This window comes from Ursus arctos, unplaced genomic scaffold (genome assembly GCF_023065955.2).
Source record: "Ursus arctos isolate Adak ecotype North America unplaced genomic scaffold, UrsArc2.0 scaffold_8, whole genome shotgun sequence".
In the NCBI taxonomy this organism is placed as follows: Eukaryota; Metazoa; Chordata; class Mammalia; order Carnivora; family Ursidae; genus Ursus; species Ursus arctos.
The window spans coordinates 43,155,791-43,179,485 of record NW_026623100.1 but is presented as its reverse complement, the minus strand read 5'-3'; the positions used below and the strand labels follow the sequence as shown (position 1 = coordinate 43,179,485).

Sequence of the window (23,695 nt, the reverse complement as noted above, 5' to 3'; positions counted from 1 at the left end):
AGAAACTCACTGCAACAAATTAACAGAAGAGGAAAGAACAGGAGCCAGACATTATGATCCAAGCAGATAATCTGTTCATTTAATCATTTAACATGAAGTCTACAAACTAAGCTACTCCATAGGTGAAGTAATTTGCCAAGATTAGGGTATCTGGTAGTGAAGCAAGTTGGCTTGGGCCCTGCCTTCACACATTCTACAATCTGGATGGCCATTAAGCAAGAAACATACATCTAAACAATTAATTACAGGTTGTGCTAAGTGCCGTGAATAGAAAGCTCAGAGAGACAATAACAGTGTATACCAAGGAAATCATATGTTCACAGAGACGTGAAAGATGAGTAGGCATTAACTCAAAGTGTTCAGAAGGGAGAGCTCTTCAGAGATGGGAAGTCATATGTGCGAGGGATATACAGCAAGGCAAAGGCCAGTGAGTGTGAGGACTGAAAGCAGTCAAGGAGTAAGGGAGAGAAGGACCTGGGAGAATTAGTCACCGGAGAGACTGTGTAGGCCTTAAGCAGCATATTAAAGAACTGTTAACTGCACCAGGAAGCCAAAGGAGTGGTTTTGAGTACAGAAGTCACTTGATGCAACGTACTGTTCTAAGTGATCTTTCTACAAGCTGGAGAATGTATTGGGCAGATGCAAACAGACAAAGCAGGGAGAGATGACTGTAGTAGTTCAGAGAGACATCATGGTGACTTGGCCTGAGGTGATGGCAGGTGGTTTCCAAGAAGTTCGGGAAGGAAGGCGTAGTCAGTGGCTGTTCCAGCAGCTGGGTGAAACTTTTCGACAGGAAGCTCCAAAGTCAGGCAATAAAAAAGGAAATCAAAGTGAGATAGTAGGCATAGAGGGTGTTGGAAAATTGATATTAGTGCCAAAGCCGAGTTAGTGTGGGGAAGGGCAGAGTGGGGTTCCATTTCAACTAAGTCTGTGGTAGCGCCAAGAGATCAAAATAGGGACTCACTTGTGAAGTGCAAGTTGCTGGAATTACGTGTAAGGTGATGCACAGTCTGGAAGGTACTAGAGTGGGACACAAGTTCAAAGGAAATAGCATGGCTACCTTATGCTGAGCTGCCTGAAATGATGGCTTAGACTTCATTTAATATCCTGTCACAAGGAATAGGATTAGTCTCAGACACCAGGAAGAGCTAAACCAGCAGATGAAAGCTATGAGACCCAACTCCAGGAAAACAGAGGACCCAACTGACCCAAGGCAGACACAAGGGCACATAATTATTCTTCATTAACTTAATCTGGGTGTATGTTTTTAATACTCTCTCGGGAAGATTTATAATTACACACATCTTACAAAAAAGGATGCAAGATCAGGTCAAATAAACAGAAAGACATGCACAAAGATGTAATTTCATTATCTTGCCAAGCAGACCAAAATAATATATCTATTAGTATTCAATATAATGTTTTTTCATCCACTGTTTTATAATGAAGCAAATCCAATTTCTCAAAACTGTAGAGAGCTCTGGGTATTAAAATGTCTGGACCTTGTCTTCTACACAGTTTCAAGGCAGCTTATTCTCAACACAGTGTTACTCCTAAGCATCTAGCAAAATAATGAGCAATATCTTTCTTTTTTTTAATAATTTTTTATTATGTCATGTTAGTCACCATACAGTACATCTCAAGTTTTTGATGTAAAGTTCGATGATTCATTACTTGCGTATAATACCCAGTGCACCATGCAATACGTGCCCTCCTTAATACCCATCACTGGCCTATCCCATTCCCTCACCCCCCTCCCCTCTAAAGCCTTCAGTTTGTGTCATTATATTGATGTCCAGGGAAAAGAAAAATACTTAGGTTTCCTTTTTTTGTCTGCTTTCAAAAGCAGTGAACTTCTTTCTTATCTGTTTTGTATTTTTGATTTTCTAAGTTATATTCTGATTCTAAGAAGAGATATTTTTCTGGCTTTCCACTATGGACTTAGATGAGCCATTACACTTAATTATCTCTAGAAGTCATTGATGGCTAATCAGAAGGACTAAGGCTGTACATTTTAACTTGATTTATTAGAATTAACAAATTCTATCCTTGTTCAAATGGAATCTTTAAGTTTACCTTTCAAATTTGTTAGATCAAATTTCACAAACTGAAATATCACATGAATATATTTATACTGTTAGATTTTCCCCCCCTAGGGCATAAAAGTCAAATTTACAATGCTAATATTTCTGTAAGAAAGTTCTAAGTGGTACACTTATCTTCAAATAGGCAACAGATTTGTCTGTCTGTAAATATGCTTATACTCCTATTGGAGTAGTGAAAAGCAGCAGACATACCAAATTCAATATACAGACTATACAACTGGGAGAACATTCATACATTAGAAAGCTATTGTCAAGAATAGTCAACTGTTCCTTTACATAGTTGAGTTCAACAAACATTTACTAAGAATCTGTAAGTCTGCTAGTTACCACAAGGCATGCAAAGATGGTAAAGACTGGGATATCAAGATAACCCAGATAACTGATAAAGACTGGGTTATCAAGAAACGTAAAATATAAAAAGTAAGATAAAATGTAGATTTCTTCATTGAAGCCATTAGTAAGTACCATGAAAGAGAAATAGTTTTGAATTTATGTTTGATTTTGAATATAGCTCACTCTTCAAAGCAGGAATCTGAAGCTAAACACACACACATACACACACACACACACACACACACTGATATGTCAGTTATAAGTATACATCATTAATCTACATGATTAATATTAATAAAATGTGTGTGTATATGTGTGTATGTGTATGTATGTGTATATGTGTATGTATGTGTGCGTGTGTATTTATATTCATATATATATATATATATATATATGAGTTTTTTCATCACCTCAAATAAACAAAAGGTTACCTGTCATCTCAATAGTATAAATAGAACCTTACCACGTGAATTTCCTAATCTTTTTTTTTTTTAAACCACCTGCAAATATTTGCCTGGCTCTGATTTTAAGCTATAATATGAACGTATACAGACATGCAGGCACACACCCACCCATCACCCCCTCCACCATCACAACCTGCATACTTTAGTGTGAAAACGACATCTGTCATATAATAAGAAATATGATTTTTAAATCAAATTATGCTAAACTTGTCTCCAATTAAAAATACTTTAAAGCACTGCTAAACTTAGCATATTTGCTATAACAACAACATTTCAAGTTAATTTTTCTCTGTATAAAAACAGTGAGAGTCCACATTGGCCATACATGGTACCAATACTCCCTTGGACATGAGGATGGAAGGCCTCCGAATCTGAAGCATCAGCATGCACAGGGAGTATCTGTTGATGTATGCCACCTTTAATAATTTAGTATGTTGACTTATACTTTCCACACGAGTAGTCTTGTCTTAAACAGCAGTAAATACAGCTACAAAGCGGTGAGGAATGGCAATTGGCTGAGGGCACTAATTACACTGTCTTGACTTGAATTAAAATTGCTAAACAGCAAACGAGATTACCAGCCTAAAGATAACCTTAATTTAAATGCGAGGCTGCATTTATCTCATCTACAATGTAATTTTCTAGAGGTGTAGAAAAATACAATTTTAATGAAAATCCATTGTTTAAAAATATAATGAAAGTCCCTGGTCCCTCCCTCAGTCCCTCCCCCTGCCCCACACCCCACCCTTTGATTTTGTTCTACAGGCAAGATGTGCAGACTGATTTAGAGGTCAGAATGAAAACATTCAGATCATGTTCTCATGGCCAGACATTACTTTCAGTACCATCTTCATTTTTAATGATTAAGCGCTGGCGATGGGACAGATACTTGCCAAAAGAGTGGAGGAGTAGGGGGAGAAAAGGGAAAATGACCTTATCCAATCCCTGGGGCTAAAAGGAACCTTAGAAATGAAAAGAACTCAATTCTACCATTTGATTAATGAGGTAGTCCAAGTCCCAGAAAAGCCGAGTGATTTTTCCAAGAACACAGAGCAAGAAGTCAGTGCTATCCAGGGGGGATATGTCGGCCTGGCATTTGGAGTCAGAAAATCTATGTTTGAATTCTGTCTTCTTTACTTACTAGTTCTGTGACAGGCCACTTCTTACACTGAGGCTCAATTTGTGCATTTCTAAAATGCAGACTGAAAGAATTTTGACCTGACAGGTCAATGAGAATACATGCACAGCTACCTGCTTTATACAAGAGTTCAATAAAGATGTTTTTCTCAGGGACTTTTCAAGACCAGAACCCAGCGGTCCAGATTCCAGCCCAAATATACTCTATTATAATACTTTCCCTTTTCACCAACCCTGAGGTTATAACCATGTTCTAATTAATCACTCTGGATGTTTGGTGTATATGTGAGCAGAAGGGGAAAAAAGAACATGTGAATTGATATTACTTGTGAATCGATATTTCTTATTGGTTGAATTGAATCAAAACTCAGTTTGCTACCTACCAATGTACTATTACTACTAACAACATTAAGACTTATAGGATAAAGGTCAAATCGTTTTGTTTTTTTGATTTTTAAATGAATTCTAAAGCACTCACAACAAAACAAAGCTGAAGATTGATCCCTGAGAATTGAGGAAGACAGTAATTTTGAGATGAAGTTTGTCCTCATCAAGGACTTAAAGTCCTAGGTACACTTTAGACACTGCAAACACACTCACATATCACTGTATACATACTCCCTCCTACAAACATATCCATAGTAGTTCAGTCATTCCCATCACTATAGGACATGGAAGTAGCAAGTAGAGGTGGATTCCTAGAAAAGTTCTACACATGAGCCAATTAAAATTTTTTTTTCTATTCTTCTCATTAATGAGACAGAAGAGAAATAAATAACAAAAGGAAAGAAAGAAAAATAAAAAGGAAGAAAAACAGAAAGAAATTAAATCATGACGATCATTTGGCAAGAGGATCGCTTTTACAGATGAAAATAAGGTAGCCTTGGTTAACGTAGAGCTTGTGCTCGAGTGGAAATAACCTTGAATTAGGAGTCCAAGTTTTTAACTTCCATGTTTCCAGTGTATAGTTGTATGACCTTTGATAGACATTTAAAATTTCAAATACTTATCTGTAAAATGAGGTCATTTCTTTATCTGGGTGAAAATGAGACAGATCAGATTACCTGCAAAGTACCTTTTGAAATTCCTTGAATTCCGTGAGTATTCGCAATTGTAGGCAACAGAGATAAATTTCTTCTGAAAATAAGAAAGCCCATGTTCTCAAGGTATAAGTTTAGGAAAGATTCACTAATCAAACTGAATTATGGTAGAGACTTACAGGTCCTAATGCTCTGTATAGTTCTACTTTCTAGAAGGGGTCTTGACTAGCCAATTAATCTTGTTTTCCTCGTGCCTTGACTTTATTCTTAGTTCTAGAGAAATAAAAGATGTTCATATTTAGTTTTATTTAACCTCATTCTGAAGTCTGAGTTGTTCTCAAGAAAACAAACAAGGTATTGTTTGTAGTTGAAATACCCAATCAGAGTGCCATCTCGTCACCATATCGTACGTTACAATGGTGAAATGTATAGGTAATAGCTCCCCTTCCCCCAAAGAGATGTATTAATGAGGCACTTTTAGCTTTAAAAGAATATTTCTGTTACTCTCCACATTCTCAGCTATCTTCAAATAGTCCTTAGTGTCTAGTCTTACCTCTAGGATGAATCAAAAAGATATGTCTGAAGCTGAGTATATAGCAATATTACTTCTTTTCCTATTTGGAAACAATGAGGAGAGAGGGAGAAGATGAAGGAGGGTTTAAGAAGGACAACTGACTTGGTAGATGTGCAACTCAGTCCGTCATACAAATTGAACTCAGTCTCTTCAAAGGATGTGCAGGGACCATCTCTTACCTGCCCAGAGCACCATTCCTGGTACATGGTGAGTAGTGAATAAATGCTTTCTGGGGGAATGAGAGCTACTCAATCCAGAAATTTAGCCAAAAGGGCAGAAAGGATCTAATAGGTGCTAGGATTTTTTGGAATATTGATATAAAATGTCAGTAAAATAGTATCAAGGTTTATTTTTCCCCCCTAAACTAGTTGCTTAGCTCCCACTTTTCTCTTTTATGGCTTTGTCTGCCCTTTGAAAGTAATGGCAATCTGCATATTCCTTCATAGAGTGAAAGCACAATAGTGCTCCTCTCCTAGCACAGCAGTCTAGGAAAACACTATCGAGTTAACATCTTGAACAGTGTAAACTATGACTATGAAAAAAGGATGTTTCACTAGAGGAAGTCTAGGTGCATTTGAACACCTAGCAGTCAATACACCAAAGGAGTTGTAGCCTGTATTAAATGCGTTCAGACAAGTTGAATTTCAGGTCACGGAAACAGGCCATCTCCTCTGTTTCCTCCCTGGTCAGCTCATATATGAAAGAATAATCAACAGGAACAATTGAACAACCAGATTTCTCAGAAACACACATCGCAGTTGCAAAAGAAACCTGTACAACTTAGATATTAAGGGACCACAGTCCCTTTAAGAGAAATGGACTTCACAAAACACTTGAATATGGCACTTCCTATGAAACTATATTCAGACCCAAATCTCTGGTAGTCTGCATATTATCTTTAGTCACTGACCTCACCAGTTAAAGTAAGGAGCCGCATGGAAACTGGATCTCTATGGCCAGAACTTAAAAGCATTTGTAATGAGATTTTTTCCCATGGATTTCTCCATATGATTCCTCCTCCCTCCAAATCTTAGCTAAGGTATATACCTTGCATAAGTGCATGTTCCTATTATAACATCTTCTGATTAATTAAGGATTATTTTTTAAAAAGAAAAAAAAAAGCACCCTCTGATTTGGTTTTTGTTAGCATAAATGTTCCCTATTTGCATTACATTCCTATCTGGAAAATTCGCTTATGAGTGCTTTCTTAAACGACTGAGGCCCATGTTGAGTCATCTCTACTTAGGTATTGTGTGGCAGAAGTACTCCACAGAGGCCCAAGCCTGGGCATCTGCAGATCTAAGTTTGTATGATCTTTGCTAATTTCTTTTTGTTCTCTGAGTCCTAGTCTGTTCCTCTGTAAAAGGGAGAGGCCTGGAAGAGTTGCATCTGAAGGTCTCCAGAATGCTACTGTCCCCCAGAGGGCAAGCCATGATGATGGCTGACAAAATTTAAGAGTCTTATGGGGGATGGATAGGTAGGAATCAAGAATTTATAAGCATTAGGAAGGAATCAAAGATTTGACTTAGATTTCTCTTGTGGCTAGCTCAGCTAGAGTTTGGAAGGGATGCTCATGAGGCAACTGGTTCCCATTGATCACAGCAGAGAAACAGCATTAAGCGTTGGTAGAAATATATGACCAGGACTGAGAGTGTTGTTAACTGAGGCCGTTTAATAAAAAGCAACTCCCAGCACAAGATACAGTCAGAAATAGGTTTTGTTTTTTGTATTTTTTTTTTCTAGTTAGTCTGCCTGTGGTAGACAGAATAACTGCCATCTTTCTCCCAAACACGGCCACATCCTAATCCCTGAAACCTGTGAACGTTACCTCACATGGCAAAAAGGACTTAGAGATGTGATGCAAGATTTTGAGAATAGGGCCATTACCTGGATTATTCAGGTAGGCCCATCTTAAATCACATGAGTCCTTAAAAGTAGAAAATCTTTTCCAGCTGCAGAAAACAAGAAAGAGAGCCCACTGCTGCTGACTTTGAAGATGGAGAGAGGGAGCATGTGGCAAGGAATGTGGGCGGTCTCATGAAGCTGGAAAAGGCAAGAAAATGGATTCTCCCTTAAACACTTGAGAAGAAAAAAGCAGCCCTGTTAAAACCTTGATTTTAGCTCAGTAAGATGCACTCTAGACATCTAAACCTCCAGAAATGTACGCTAATAAATTTGTGTTGTTACTAAGCTTGTGGTAATTTGTTACGGTGGCAATAGGAATCTAATACAGTGCCACTGGATGAAAGTGTCCAGGGATACTCCAGGCCGGGCTGAGAACACTGCCAAGCAATTAGACGTCTCACCCACAAAACTTCTTATTTTGTCATTTTTCTCCCTTGCAGGGATCTTCACATCCACGTATTCTACTTCACACAATTCAGACTCATGAAACACTCCTGCACCTAAAACATTCCCCATACGCTACAAGTACATAAGGGACTGATGCCAGCCTCAAATATGCAATGAGCATTTCTATGGATCAAAGCCTTGGATTAAGAAATGAACTTCCAAAATTTTATCTTCAAAGAACAGCCAGCAAAAAAGGAAGAATGGAGTATGGACAGGGGCTCTTTCAGACATGGGTACAAACTTTCTCTGTCCTTAAGGCTACGTACATCTCAACATCCTGTAAACTTTTGCTGTTTCGTTATTTGGAGAACATACTCTGTCCAACCTAGCAGTCTTAGTCATACACTATATACTGATAATGAAGAACTAGGGAAGAAAATTTTAAAAAAGCATATTGGTAGTAGGATGAGAAGGACAAGGACTAAAAATAAAAGGAAAGGAAGAAAGGCACTTTTTAAAAGGTATATAAACTTCTCAAAGATGTAGGCATTCAAAATTTTAAGAATTGAGAGGCATCAATGGTAACTATAAGCATCATTTTCTCTATCATTTCCTACCATCTGCCTCCTCCTTTCTGCTCTTTCCCCTCTGCTTTTCTGCCTTATGACCTGCTTTTTGCCTTGCAAAGTTCACTGGTAGCCAGAAGCCTTATTTTATTCTATTACTGCACTCAAATCCTTGGATTGGCCCACAGAATCCTTAGACGTACACAAATGCTTTCTGTAAGACAAAAGGGAAAGGTCTCTATTTAGAAAAGTCCTCGGTTTCCACATGAAGTACAGATGTGCAGCATACATAGTTGATTTATAAACCAGACCAGAGTCTGTGACAGCACTTTGTTATAGGATATGAATAAAACTTAACAAATTACTATTTAGTCGACTATCTCCTACTGTGTACTATTTTTCCTTGCCATATCTTTCTTCACTCCCCTCCCATTATAAATTAGCATTATTTCCTGGCACTTTTCAGACACAACAGATGTAATGCTATCAACATTCTCATAATGCTAAAGTCACCATGAGCTCAGGCATACTGATTGCTGTCAGCAATCCTATGCTTTTATTGTAAGTTTCTCTCTGTCTTCAATGTATTGGACTATATGATGTATACATAACAGAAATATGCACACTGCAATACCAATTGCTGAATGGGCCATGAACGAAAATGAGCAAATGGAAACATCTGCTCACCTTCCAAACTCATTAATGAATAAATAAAGAATTGTCAAAAGCATCTGGAGAAAAACCATAATTCACTACAGTTTTTAATAACTTATGGAGCTAAAGAAAGTTCTAGATGCATCCACCACCCATAGATCAGTACTAAAACAATATTCCACCAAGAACCATCCTTTTCTAGATTTCTGGGGTCTTGTTTTGTAAGACTCATGCTGTGTCATGCTAAGTCTCATTTGCTAAAAGAATGGCTAATAAAATTACAGGCGTCATGAAGAGGAAAGAAACATAAACCTGTGGAGAAACAACACACCCAGACTTAACCTAATTCACAAAGAAGCAGGCCCAGCATCAAAGAAATAAGTACTGACTAAATATCCTCTCCTAAACCCCCCTTCCTTGCCCTCAGAGACAGAATAGTTTTCCCAAGTGGCAGAAAATGAGAAAAAGAGTAATTTTCAAACCAAAATATAAAATATCGTTCATGTGTTCAGACATGTAATTATAACCTAACCATAACTATACTTTTGCCCCAAACCCACTCCCACGATGTACTACTCAACCAGCCAATGATCAGAACCCATTTAGAAAGATTCACTGGACACTGCATCTCTAGCAATGGGGAGGGAGATGCAGCCACCCATGGTCAAGTCCGGGAGGTCGAGGCCTCTGTCTGAGAAGAACAAAGTACGCAGGACACTAAAAGTCCAAACAAAAAGTTAAATAGTACCGTAGTCTTTCCATACATGAAGTGTTGGAGCACAGTGGACGATGCATTTTTAAAGGAGCGATCTGGGCAAAATGTAAAAACACTGAGTCAACTTGTTTTCCAGCAGCAGTTGGCAACCTTTTTAAAAGTGAACTGTGAAGTTTCTAACATCTTTCTTTTTAGAGTAAAGTGGACCAGTGACTCTCCAACTCCTGCAGGGATGGGGGAGGAAGCCAAGGATAGAAGCGGCAGAATTAGCCTCAGTCTGGGTTTTGCCGTCCAGAAAGGCTGAAGAAAGGATCCTGACTGGGGGTTGATATATTTGATGGTTGGCTCACCACAGTTCCTCAAAACCTGTCCAACACCAAGTCATACACTCTCTTTTGCCTATAGAGCTTATGTTGCCAGCAGGTGATGCAGAAGATGAACCAAAAGAAGTTATAACGGTGGTGGCATAAGTAAACCTGTGGCAACTGAATAAGGCGGAAAGAGCTCAGAGCTTCAGGAGACCTGCACTGATTCTGTGTCTTGCAGCCAATGGCAAGGCGACTCCCTAGTCCTCAGCAACATCATGTGTATCAAGTGAGGATGTTGGACGGTGGTTCTCCAAATGCGCTGAGAAAAGGTTCAATATGCCCCTCTTCCAACAAAGGACTGTGCAAACAGGATTAAGGAAACATGACTACCACATTCTTTGTCCCCATCCCTTCCCACCTAGAGATTCAGAACCAAATTAGAATGCTCAAAACTTGGGGCGCCTGGGTGGCTCAGTCATTAAGCGTCTGCCTTTGGCTCAGGGCGTAATCCTGGAGTTCTGGGATTGAGCCCAGCATCAGGCTCCTCTGCGGGGACCCTGTTTCTTCCTCTCCCACTCCCCCTGCTTGTGTTCCCTCTCTCGCTGGCTGTCTGTCAAATAAATAAATAAAATCTTAAAAAAAAAAAAAAAAGAATGCTCAAAACTCTGAAAGTCCTGGACAAAACTTGGTCCAACTCTGGAATTTCACAATATTTTTTTGATCATTAAACTCTTACAACATTACTACCTGTGATAGTTTCTGAAATGTCTCCCAACAATTCCCACTTCCTGATTTTCATGCACTTGGATAACCTTCCCAACTTGAGTGTGGGCTAGACCAAGTGGTTAGCTTCAAGTGAATAGAATATGACAAAGGCAACTGGGGTGTCACTTCCAAGAACAGGTTATCAGTTTCTGTGACCTTCTTCTTCTCTTCTGCCTCTTGATTTGCTCAGCCTGATGAAGCCATGTACCATGTTGTGAACTGACCTATGGAACAACCCATTTGACGAGGGACTGAGGGTGGTCCCTAGACCATAGCCAGCAAGAAGCTAACTCCTTTTAACAACCACATGAATGAACTTGAAAGTGGGTCTTCCACTAGCCAAGCCTTAAGAACATTCTAGCCCAGGCTAACCCCTTGATTGCAGCTTTCTGAGATACCTTGAGCCATTGGATCCAGCGAAGCCATACCTAGATTCCTGACTCAGAGAAACTTTGAGATAATAAACATTGTTTTAAACCACTAAGTTTTAGGGTAATTTGTTATGCAGCAATTAGCAAATGCTAACATAATAACACATAGAACTACCCTATGGGAAACTCACTTTGGAGGCACTGACAGGATTTTTAAGGTTATTTCTTAGGTATCTTTTCAACATATGAAATAAAGCAAATCATTAGAAAATAGATTTTCCTTATCACAACAGAGAAAAAATACATAAGCTTTTAAATTATATGAACTCAATTGTCACTAATTAAAATAACTGAGCTGAGATTCACCTTTTCACTGGCAATGAGAAAGGATCTACAAAAATAAAGTATGAAAGAGACAGGTGCAAATTTTTCAAGCGCTTTGGATATACTCCAATCCCTCGGGGTGCTTTCTGCAAACTAAAATTTATGTATTAAGGCAGGATTGCAAAAGACCTCTTCTTGTCTACACATTTTTGGATCAGTTTCAGTTTTGATACAAAACTCACAATATTAAAATCACATTTCGTTAAGACTGCTCTTCCTTCGAATAGGCCCCTGAGACAAGCAGGCTTCACAAAGTAGCAAAACTTCTTTGCCACTAAGAAACTCTGGTCCCACATTTTGTGGTCTCATCAGAACTAAAAAAACCGCTAGAATAACTTCAAAGCACTGGGAAATGTGATGGCACATAATGCATGCTTAATGTTAGTATTCCCATTATCTTTATCACACTTAATGAATACATAAATGTATAAACAAAAATAAGTATTCATCTGTCTGTCAATGACATGATAAAATTAATGAGGCTGATTTCCTAATAAATACACAGAATGTACAAACACAGATGAGCATTATTATTTCCTTCAAAGAAAACACACTGAAGGTCTCTATGCTTTTCTCAAGAAGCTGTCATCATCTGTTGCTTTTTTGCCTAATTTCCTTTTGGGTTACTTTTTAAAAATAAGCTTTTTTTGCGGATATTATTATTATTATTAAACTCTTATATGGCAAGATCCAATTTTCTTATTCATTTCATTTGACATAATTTGTTTTAAATGATGCTTGGTTGCTTCAAAAAATAAGGGACAAGTTCACAAATTGGTGATTTTCTACGATTAAGGATCTCTAAAGAGACCACATACCATTCTTACACTCACAAACACATACACACACAGCACGCATTTCTCTTATTTCTTAATTGCAAAGTTAATCTAAAATAAATATGAAATTGAAGTTGTACTGACATTTAAAAAGTTAAGCAAAGTAAAAAATTAAACAACAATCATATCCTCTTATAAAGATCAAGTGATTTACTCATGTAAATGCACAGGGAGTTATAGCCATAAATTATTTTGCATCCGAATGATAATATACAATGCGCGTTGGCAGATTAAATATTACCAACAGCATCAGGCTGCGGTGAGCAACTGAAGAATGTTTATTGCATTAAATTAAACTTACTTGTCTGAAGCAGCATTGAACAGAAGGTAGGCTTTCAAGTTTACCTTCCCTCAAAGCACAGATAAGGACCATTAAAAGAAAATGCCATGCATAGAAATCTGAATTTATCGAAGAGGAAAATTAGGAGAAAATTCTTTTTTTACACAGTATTTTTATGGTTTTGGTTTGCTTGTTTTTCACTTGCCAAAAACAACTGTGACTAGGGAGGGGAAAAAAAAGGATGATAGCTCTGCTTTTGTAAAAGAACAGTAGGCACAGAATCAGAAAGACCGAGTCCTGCCACATATTTGCTTCTCTTTATAAGGCCTCAGTTTCCACATCTGTAAAATTGGAAAGTCCCAGTCCTTCTAATCAAGACCAATGCCACTCCTTACTGACATGTATGTGTGTGACACGGGACAATGCTGGCATTTTGGGATCAGCAAAGTCTGGGCATATCTGCAGGCAGATCCTCTACCTGTCCAATGTCCAGAATGGCATCTGATCTATTCGATGTAAAAGGTGCCCCTGGGGTTAGGAGAGGTGGCACAGCAGTGAAGCTAGAAATGGTACACAGTTTGTACTGTGATAACAGACTGCACAAAAAATTGTCCCAACAAAGTATAAATGCTCCCCCTTTGAAAAATAGGGTTTTCTAAGGCACCCTCCAATCCCACATTCAGCGATGCTGAGATATATGCCTCTGGGTCAAAGCCTTGCCCTTGTTAATCCTAGGAGTGATAACACATTCATTTTTCCCTTACTTCTTCATCATACCAAACCCATTTCCATCCTAGCTAGGGGTTTTCACTTGCTGTGTCTTCTGCGTGGCACTCACTGCTACCATCTTCAGGAGCTGACTCCCTCTCAATATAAAAGTCCAGCTCAGATGCATCTCCTCAGAGAGCCTGCTCACTCAATGCAACTCTTCCCACAATGCCATTTTTCTGTCTAATACTCATTTCTTTTTTATCACACCACCCTATTCTGTTTTCTTCATTGAACTTATTGCAATCTCTTTTCTATGGCTGTAAGTGTTTTGTGTCCTTTCCAAGAACAATCACACCAAGAGGGCTAGATTCTTGTCTATTTTCTTCAGCTCTGAAAGGACAATCCTGAACACAATGGGAAACTCATATAGTTGCTCAATAAATATTTGTTGAAGGGATAAATGAGCGGGTGAATGAACTTTAGCAAGAATTTTTAGCACATGAATTTCAATATTTAGATCCATTAATTTGCTTAAAAGGAAGGCACAGGACTAGGCACTGAGAATACTGAGAAAAAAAATGAACGTGTATCTTGCCCAAGTAGATTTTTATAGTGCAGGAACAGATCAACATTATCAATCAAATAATCAAATGAGTAAATACAACGTTTAATTCTGAAAAGTGCTGTCAGGTAGAAGTAGCTCCCACAGCGTTAAGAAGCTCAGAATGGGGATGTTTGCAACAGATACAGTAACCAGGGAACGCTTAGAACAAGATCCAAAGAGCATCCCAGGCACAGAGAGCAGCATTTGCAAAGGCCATTTAGCCTGAAAGAGGGGACTGAGCCCTGGTAAAAAGCCAGTGTAGCTGATGCAGAAATGGCAAGGGAAAGCTCGAGATGAAGTCAGGCTTAGAGGTGAAGGGGAACCATGCAGGGTTTTGAGTCACGGCAAGGGCTTTTGTCTTTATCCTAAGAGCAATGAGAAGCCCCTGCTAAATGTAAGCAGTGAGGATGAACGGAAGTGGAGGGTGATATAATGAGGTTCATATTAAAAGGCCAGAGTGGTTGCTTACAGAGTAGTGGGGGGCTATTTCAGTGATCTACGTCATATGGGATATAACCTGCATTTTGTGGTGCTGCTGTAGATGCAGAGAAGTGAACAAATTTCAGAGATGTTTAGGGGAGAAGATCCAGGGACTGGATAGTAGAAATCCTACAGAAGAGAGAAAAGAGAGAAAGATATGGCAGACAGAACTTGCCATTCTTTGAGAGAGCAGGACAGCTAGTGACAGAAATGAATTTGGTTTGGGGACATTGAATTTCAGGTCCCTTTGAGACATTCAAGATCAGCCTCAAGATGACTTCTGTATAGGTGCTCAGAAGGGAGCCTCGCTAGAGGAATATGCCTGTGAGTCATTTGCATGGAGCTGGTAGTTAAAGGACAGTGATAAGATGGCCTAGGATCGTGTAGCTGAGCTCAGCTATGGCAGAAACGGCCTCAAACCCAGGGAGAACAGCCTAAGGAAGAGAACCCAGAGGAAGGCGTCCCAAATAACGAGGGAGCGGTGTGAGTCCCTAGAGATGTTTGGGCATCACAGCACATGTATATGGACAGGTGGGTGCCATCATCGATATTTGCTCTATTTACAATTCTTTTTAGCAACCTCTCCCTTCAAAATTCATGCCACCCCCGCCCCCTCCAACAAGTCACATGAGGTGTTGTGGGTGGACAAAGCAGGGTCTATGTGTGTGGAACTAGAGAAAAGCTGGGAGACTAAAGTCCTAATGTATTTGATGAAGCATTAATCATTCCACATTTTTTCCCTTATTCTCTGCAACCATAGCTGATGTAAATACTGGGGAAAAGACTTGATATTTGCATAGTGTGTGTGTGCGCCAGTTATCAGTCTGTTGCCTCTCAGCTCCAAAATGTATCCTTCAGTACTTGTGCAGGAGGGGGCTAGAACCTTCCACATTTCTCCTTTGCAACCGGCATGATGTTCAATGATGCCAGTAGAGGGTGCTGGAGGGGCACTGCAGAAGGAAGGGTCTTTTCTTCCTAGTGATGGTGTGCTTCCGGTTCTCTCTTCGCCTCCTTTCTACCGCAGGGCTACCATTGGTGTTGTATGGCGGCGTCCGGTGGTGCACACATTCCCTTGGTGCTCCCGGCTGCCTCCAGGTCAGTGATCGCTTCATTGCAGCCCTCCTGATTAAGACACCACTGGAAACTGGCTCCCAGAACCTCAACCTTTTCTGTGGTCCCACTCACCGGCATCCACCTGCCCGTGCTAAGGAGGATATATTCTGCCCAGGGACTGCTGACCAACTCCAGCCCAGGGCAACCCATGAAAGCTCTCTGCCATCCAATGGGCGCCAACCACACCTTCTCCAATGAAGTCTGAACACGAGATTTGAGAATAAGGTTCTGAATTTATTCCTTCCTTGCATATTCTCTCTCACCCTTCAAGTCTTCTTTAGAGTTTTCTTTATGCTTTTGTAGTTACTCCCCACTCATAGATAATAATTAATTATATAAAACATACCCTGTTTAGACGAACTGTATTTTAGTCTCCTGACTGGACCCTGACAGATACAGTCATGCTTTCTACTTTTTAAAATCTATCTAATGAATGATACAACCTTTACGATATTTCTATGAAGTGGGTATCTCTATTTTAGACATGAAAGCCCATTGGGCAAGTTTTTTCTTTAATTCAACAAGTATTTACTGAGTGCTGAATATGGGCCTGATGCAAGGCTGAGCACTCACTCAAAGTCTCTAACGTAGAGCCAAAATCCAAGGATCCAAGTTGAGAGTGTTTTCCTCTCACACATTTAGGGTAGCAGGAAGTGTGTTGGTAGTGTACCAGTTTTTGAAGAACTTTAGGGTATTTCTTCTTAAATTCAATATGCTTACAACTTACCTATCTATGCAAGCACAGATTCTGATTCAGTGGTTGTTGTGGACTGAATTGCCCCCTCCCCCTCATTCATATGTTGCAGTATTAATTCCTAGTACTTAAGACTGTGACATTACCTGGTTGTCGATGTAATTAGTAGAGTTACAATGAAGTCCTACTGAATCGGGTGGGACCCAATCCCATATGACTGATGTTCTAAAAAGAACGCCATGAGAAAACACACCTGCACACAGGGAGAATGCCATGCCGTGTGAATATGAAGGCGGGGATCTGGATGATGCATCTGGAATGCCAAAGATTGCCAGCAAAACACCGGAAGCGAGGAGAACGGCATGCGACAGACTCTCCCTCACAGACAACAGAAGAAACCAACCCTGCCAACACCTTGATCTCAAACTTCTAGCCTCTAGCCCTGCGAGATGACACATTATGATAGTGATGTCACCTGGTTCGTGGTACTTGGTTAAGGCAGCCCTAGGAAACCAATACAGTGGTTCTGAGGTGTAGCCTGGGCTTCTGCATCTCGAACAACTTCCCAGGTGATGCTGAGGCACTGGTCTTTGGATAACACTTTGAGTAGCTAGGGGTTAATGTGTTAGAGATGGTGCTATCCCTGCTGCCTCCTCTTTTTCCTAATGCTACCTTTTCTATAGCACCATCATCTGAAAGGACTAACCTCTTAGTCTGGCCGGTGCCCCAGAACCCATGTGACCTGACTCAAAACAACAAAAAAATCTTCTAGTTAACCACGGAAGAAAAAATTACAGTGCTGTTAAAAGTAAGGTCAAGGCCCAAGGCAGTTCATCTACAAGTGTAAATTAAAAGGACTAAGCAGAGAAATCCAGTTATTGGGAGGGCTGAATGAACATACATACAGATGTAGCCAAGTGACTTCAGTGCAAAAGGTGAAAGATTTCCCAACTCCAACCACAGGAGGCCCTTGAGTGGGTTTAAACCTGGAAACACTTCCCACCACCACCTTTGCAAAGTCCAATCCAGCCATGACTGACTTTCACCTTCTATGGTTTCTCCCTCTCTGCTTTGCAGGTACTCTGACAATACCTCTTTTTTTTTTTTTTTGAAGTTTTTTTTATTTTAATTTCAGTTAGTTAACATACAGTGTTATATTAGTTTCAGGTGTACAATATAGTGTTTCAACAATCCCATACATCACCCAGTGCTCATCACAATGACAATACCTCCTTTTTTCTTTCCTTCATTACTTGTAATCAGAGTGTTCTATTAGAATATACACATATTTAAAAAAAATAGTAAAATTGAACACATCTGCTTCCTACCATTGATCTCCTCTGGCAGAGACGCTAAACTGTTTCCTATTGACCATATCTTCCTTTTTATGAATTTTACCAGGGCATAAGGCCTCCTAGCTGGAGATTGTATTTCACAGCATCCTCTGCATTTGTGGCCACGTGGCCAAGTTTGGGGTAATGGAATAGGAGTTGAGGTGATGTGTACAAATTCAAGGCCATGTTCCTAAACGGAGCACTTGCCCTGGACTTTCTTGCCATTCCCAAAGCCAGGAAACAGAATCAAGAGCAGCAGCAGCTGGACTTATGAGCGGAAGGCACACTCAGGAAGGCATCTCACACCTGCCACCCCAGACTGCTCACTTAGCTTTTCCCTGTCCCATATTTAGGGGTTTCTTTGTTATAGCATCTTACACATATCCTAACTACTATTCTCCAAAAAGCTTTCCACTGATGCTTTACTTTTATATGAACTTGCTCTCCATTTCCAATTCTAAGCCATGGCCTGACAGTTCCATTCTGCTTTATTTGAGGTTCATGAGGCTTGGTGGTGATGAAGTATGTCTATGCCTAGTCCAGAACATCAGCAGCCTCATTTTTTGTCAGGGCTGTAGGGAAACTTCCAGTCACTGCACCCGCCTTAGGACCTGGTTCCCCATTAAGCACTACAGTGTCTGAACTGAGAGGGGCCCCTGTCCTCATTTAGAGCCAGTATTATTCCACCCATGTATATCCACAGACTGAAAAAGCCCTAGACAAAGACAAACACAAGTTGGATGACAAAGGAGAATTTCAAACAATGATAATAATAATAAAATAATTAATAAATAAAATAAAATAAAAAATAAATATAAAATAATATAATAATATTAAAATCTCTCCTTTTTAAGAACTAGTATATGCACAGCCAAGCCTTCTGATAATCAATATCTTATATTGAGAGCAACCCCCAAGAATTCACAGCATGAAGGCAGAGCACCTAGTTTTATTAAACAGTTACCCCTGTTTGAGCGATACCATGGACCCACTTTATAGACGGGGAAACTGACAGATGAGAAGGTTAAATTCTGTCATGCACACAATGGTTATTAATAAGTCACCTCAGTGTAGCATCCTGCCCACTCAGGACACATTTTTTCACCATTCATTTCATTTATTCTTAGAGCTTGTTCAAATATTCAACAAAGACAGTAACAGCTCAACTGTTACTGAATGTAAAATGGGCTGCAACTCCTACTTGCATTATTTATCCTTTATTTAATTTTCATCTGACAAGCAATTACTAAACACTTACAACATGTGGCCCAGTACACGCAGGAGGGTACTGAACAAGGGGCTTTCGGCCTCATTGTTTTGAAGTACTAAATGTAGGTTATGATAGGGCCTGGTTAACATCAGTAGACTGGAGTTGACCTTGCCTCAATTTACCAGCATGTCCTGAGTGCCACCGACTGAGTATACCCAGCCCAATGACCAAGCTCCATCCACATACCAATTCTACCACTGTCACTTCAGAAAAACTACACACGGTGGTAATTGTGTGGGGGGAAAAGATACTGGCAGAGGGAGAAATATGAATACCCTACTTCTCATAAAAAACTCAAGTGTTCAGACTTCCGATGGCAGGTTAGCGGTCACTCTGATATATGAAGGACACAGTACGCATGCATGCGTGCACGCGTGCTCACACACACACAGAGGCATAACTCAGTTGGAAAATGAATCATAAGAAGAGAAGTGGCAATAACTCAGTTATTTAGTCCAGAAAATATGAATGAAGGAGGTAAAGGAGAACTGTTATTTTTAAATGAATTGGCTTTGAGAAAGGGAGGCAATTATTTACTGAATTCTTGCTACCTCTAGGCACTGTGCTAAGAGCCGTCACAGGTTTCTGTGTTTTCTCATTTAATCCTTTCTACCCCTGAGCCAGGTGGGTACTGCTAACTCTGATTTACAGACAAAGAAGTCAAGATTTAGAAAGGTCAAGAATGTCACCTAAAGTCACACAAGTGGCAAGTGGCAGAGCCAGGACCAGAAATCATAACTGTCACCAAACCCCATGTATTTGGTATTTATTAGACCACCATATATGAGCCCATGCGAGAGCAGAAACCACTACAATCAGGCTGGTGGGAAGCTAGAGAGAGGAATCAAGGGGCTAAATGCCAGCTGGGCAGAGACCCTGTGAATAACGGGAAAAGGTATCAGACGGTCACAAAGCATTTTTCAGGCCAGCACCTTCTGGCCATAGAACACAGGCCCACAGAAATAGAACAGGGTAGGAGCAGTTATATGCCAGACCCTCACGTTTTCAGATCCCTGCAAAGAGTGAATGTGGAAACACAAATACCATATTTTAAAGTATTTAAATGCTATAAATCAAGCAAACAAACTTAAATAAGGTATATTCCATCCTCCTTTCTTATCAAGCATAGCTTTGTAGCAACTGGGAAGGCCAGGTTCCGATTTGGATTTTCCCAACATCTCAAAGTGTCATACTTGGCAGCACCTAGAGAGTTAGCCTGTGACCTCATTCACTACCCACCACCTCAAGGCCTGCCCCCTTTTCTTCCTACCCCCAGCTTCAGAGCATAGCCCATTGTAAGGGGCTGTGTACTCATGACTGTGGACACCTAGTCCCAGTGTCCAAAGCCATCCACATGCTCTTCCCTACAAGTAAGCACATTTTGGGAAGCCACGGAGGGACACAGCACTGCTGCTTGTCTGCCCCAGGCAAGAAGCCCCACAGACCCCACAAGGAGGCTCAGAGTTGTTGGACAGTCAACTCAAAGGCTTTGGTACCTAGAGGGTGGTATAGGATGGAGGCATGGGGCCCCAAAAATCACATCTCCTGAGTACATGGATGCTTTATCCCATGGTGAGGGGCACAGCTAGAGGAGGGCCAGAGCAGGGGCCTCTAAATCACATGGCTTAGGGCAGGGGCACCCCTTTTTAGAGTCACGATCCATCTTGGGGAGTCACAGATATCTCTCTGTAAAGGGAGAAGATTTGGTTTGTGGGGTTCAACTAGATGGAAATGTTCTAGTTCATCAGTTCTCACCCCCACTGTACATGCGAACCACCTAAGAGGGCATAAAAAATGTACATACATGGCCCTATCCATAGAGAATCTGCTTTAATTGGTATGAAGAAGGGCCTGCACTTTGGGAATTTACAAAACTGCCCAAAGGATTTAAATGTGCAACCAAGGTAGCAGATCACTATTAATGAGATAAAAGAATGCCCTACAGCCTGGAAACAACTCACCCTACCCCCACCATGCTCATGTCTGCAAAACTCTGATGGTTACTAAGGGGTAACAGCGAGGATGGGAGGAAGACGATCAGCGGGACAGGAGGAGGAAGACAAGGCCAGAGGAGGCGAAACACTGGGGCAAGGCTGTGCCTGTTCATGTGATGGAAGAACATTTCTCCAGGAGTAAAGTTATGTGATTTGGGGGGTCAGGTTAGGAACTGAATTAGTTTATTTGATTTTCATGGATGTTTTCTTTCTTTCAAACTGTTCTGCATACAGGCACCTCAATGCCTGTCACCTGTTTCAAGCTATTGGTTTTGATAAAAGTCTTTATTCCTACATATAGCAAGAGACTTTTTGTTCATTTCATAGCCTTGACCTTTCTTTCTTGAGAACTGAGTGGCCACAGTGACATAGGAGAGGACAGACACCTCTGTCCCCTTCCTCTCATAGAATACCAAGCCACAACCCTTCTGTTATAGACTGAATGTTTGCATCTCTCAAAATTCCTATGTTGAAACCTAATCCTCAATGTGAAGGTATCTGGAAGTGAGGGTTTTGGAAGAAAATTAGATCTTCGGAGTGGAGTCCTCATGAATGGGATTCATACTCATTAAAGAGGCCCCAATGAGAATCCTTGCCCTTTTCCACCCTTCAAGGATACAGCAAAAAAAATGGCTGTCTATGAACCAAGAAGTGAGCTCTCATCAGAAATGGAATCTTCTGGCATCTTGATCTTGGATTTCCTAGCCCTCAGAAGTGTGAGATCAAAGTATCTGCTGCTTATAAGCCACCAGTCGATGTCCTTCTGTTAAACAGCAGCCTGAAAGGATTAAGATACCTCTCGGGTTGCACCTCTCTGATGTCCATCCAGGAGATGAGATAAACACAAACATGTCAACTCCCTGCTTCCCGCCCAGGCACTGATTTTGTTTCATTAGGGGTACACTGTAACCAGTGTACTAAGTGTATTTACTAAGAATAAAAAGTGGGCAAGAGTGTTTTGGCACTATGAGCACATAAATGCACACGGATTACACACTTTCCTCACAACCAACCACAGACCCCCTAGTTCACCTCCATCTGTGTTATCAAAGCATAAGATTTTGCTGCAATTTTCGGTTATAATCACATATTAGCTATCTTCTTTTCAGGCATTTTTTAAAAATCTAGCAGATGCATATAAAATTTAAGCTGTACGCATAAATAAAATTATAAAACAAATTTCCTGCATTACAAATTATTCCCAATTACCACTCAAGACAAATTCTTTTTTTTTTTTCAAAGATTTTATTTATTTATTTGACAGAGACAGCCAGCGAGAGAGGGAACACAAGCAGGGGGAGTGGGAGAGGAAGAAGCAGGCTCCCAGCGGGGGAACCTGATGTGGGGCTCGAGCCCAGAACGCCGGGATCACGCCCTGAGCCGAAGGCAGACGCTTAACGACTACGCCACCCAGGCGCCCCTCAAGACAAATTCTAAATACGGTCAGCAAAAGAGATCTGCCTTTTGTTAGCTTCTAGGCTGAAAGTCTAGAAAGACAGATGTTTCGCTTAAGCAAACTTTGTTTAGAACAATGATTTTCACAGTCAAAGGTAACTGTAAGGAAAATGAATCCCACATTCTCGTTGTCCATTTTTACCCTTTCACAAATTGGTTAGCCTGAGAATGTACAGCGTATCTCTTCATAATAGTACCTCTTCAGTTACAAAGAATGCATACCTTTGAACCAACCTATCACTATTGTTTTGCCCTGAGAAGGGAAATACCTGCAGGCACCACAGGGATAAACCTAAATATTATTTTTTAGGAAGTCTCTGAAGCTTTGTTAATAACAAATCAAGATACACTCCTTTCTTTTTCTGCCTTCCACACATTTTTTTTGAAGCACCTGGCTTGGGATCACAAAGAGGTATTTTGTACCGTGGTTAAAATGCCAAAACAATTACGGTGATGGATATCCTTTTAAATATAATGAACATTTGCAGGACTCCCATATGTATTCATATATTTAATAACATTGGATGAAACTTATGGATAAAAAAAGTATATGCTTCCTTTCAGATTTGGTAGATTATGTTATAAATGAAGATGTACTGGTCAAGTAATAACATTAAATGTTCATTCCAATAATCCCTTTAATTTCACTCTTTAAGATATTTCATGTTTTCAAGCTTCTAATAACAAGAAAAATATATTTAAACTTTGATTAAAATGCTTAGGTATTTACTTAAAAATGTAAGACACACTTCTGCTTCTTGGAAGATACAGCATATACCATTTTTGCTAATCCTCCTACTATGTACGACTCAAATCTGTGAATGTTATATATAAAATATACGACAGAATACTCTGAACGGTTGAAAGAAGGCATATTGGCTAAGGACTATAAGACCAGAAGAAATACAGTGGTAATTCCCCCGGGTCTTCTTTATGTCTCATGTTTCAGACTTGGATCGGAAGAAACTGGCACCTGAGAAACACCAATGGCACAAAAATAAAAGTCCCAACCAAAGCTTGCTTTCTCTAGCCAGAAGATCAGAAAACGGGAAGCCTTGTAACATGGAAAATTTTGGACAGAACCCACTTTACTCCAGGCAAACACTATTAAAAAAACAACAACAACAAACGAAACTTTGACTCTACCCTCGCCTGCCCACCTTGGCCAGCAAAAGTAAGGATAACTGAGACTTACAGCTTCATGAAGCTGTAATGA

At 40.1% G+C, this 23,695-nt stretch overlaps 1 protein-coding gene across 4 annotated transcripts in view; it reads right to left on the bottom strand.

Annotated features, from left to right (window-relative positions):
• Window positions 1-23,695, bottom strand: part of CTNNA2 (catenin alpha 2) — a 953,020-nt gene that overhangs the window by 448,660 nt on the left and 480,665 nt on the right. The gene's annotated exons all lie outside the window — the stretch shown is intronic.